General features: G+C 49.9%; 1 pseudogene; it reads right to left on the bottom strand.

Moving 5' to 3' along the window:
• Positions 1-572: 572 nt before the first annotated feature.
• On the bottom strand, positions 573-705 carry LOC129665192 (small nucleolar RNA SNORA48; annotated as a pseudogene).
• Between the last annotated feature and the right edge of the window lie 205 nt (positions 706-910).

Below are 910 nucleotides of genomic sequence, written 5' to 3'. Positions count from 1 at the left end.
TGTCTGCTGGTGGCAATATGAACTTCTGACATCAACACCGACTCCTGCCACTGCATAGTCACAGACCCAGACATGGCTCTCGGAGGCAGCTGGGGCTGGGACTAGTCCCAGGTAGCAGGGCTGGTCACTTTCAACAGGCTACTCCTCTCCACCCTAGAGTCTCCAGTGCCATCTCTCTTCAGAATGCTTAAGCTGCTCTACTTGGCTTTCTCTCCCGTCTGTTTACCATATACTCACACACTGTGGTGGCTCCTGTTGCAGGCTGGCCCCACTGTAGGCTGGCCCGGTGGCTGGCAGGCCCCTGGCTGACATCAACCTTCTTCACTGTGAGATGTGGCTGCAAGCTGAAAGGCAGGTTCTGTGGGTGAGATGGTTGTCAGCAGGTCTTTGTTTTTTTCCTCCCCGGGAGTAGGCAGGGCTCTGGGTCTACATGTGTCTCTGTGTCTCTCCATGCCACAGGGCACAGGGCATGTCTGTAAGCATCTTTCGATGCCCACACAGCATGGCAATCTCTGTCTGTTTTCCTCCTCTAGTGCTGTGCTGCCTGGATTTGATTGAATTCGATTTCATTTTTATGTGTCCTAGGCATAAAACAACTTTGGCCACCAAGCCAGGCATCAAGGTAGGACTGCCATCTGCTCTGCCCCTGACTGATATAAAAACAAAACCATCAATGAGGTGTCTTTTTGCCCATTGCCAGGGGTATCAAATCTTACCATTCTTAATGATGCAATAAAATGACCTTCTTCTTGGAACTTTTTTATTGTTATGAGCTAAATGATGGACATAGTCTCATACCATGCAACAGTTCTCACGTGGGATGTTTATTGGGGAGAGGGCATGCAGAGTGTCTGCCTCTGGATGAGGGTAGAGGGAAAGAGAGAGTGGACAGTAGGGATTATTGGCTTTT

Source organism: Psammomys obesus, unplaced genomic scaffold (genome assembly GCF_907164565.1).
Source record: "Psammomys obesus unplaced genomic scaffold, mPsaObe1.curated_primary_1811, whole genome shotgun sequence".
Classification (NCBI taxonomy): domain Eukaryota; kingdom Metazoa; phylum Chordata; class Mammalia; order Rodentia; family Muridae; genus Psammomys; species Psammomys obesus.
Note: the sequence above shows the minus strand (reverse complement) of the source record. Positions and strands in the feature narration are given on the sequence as shown.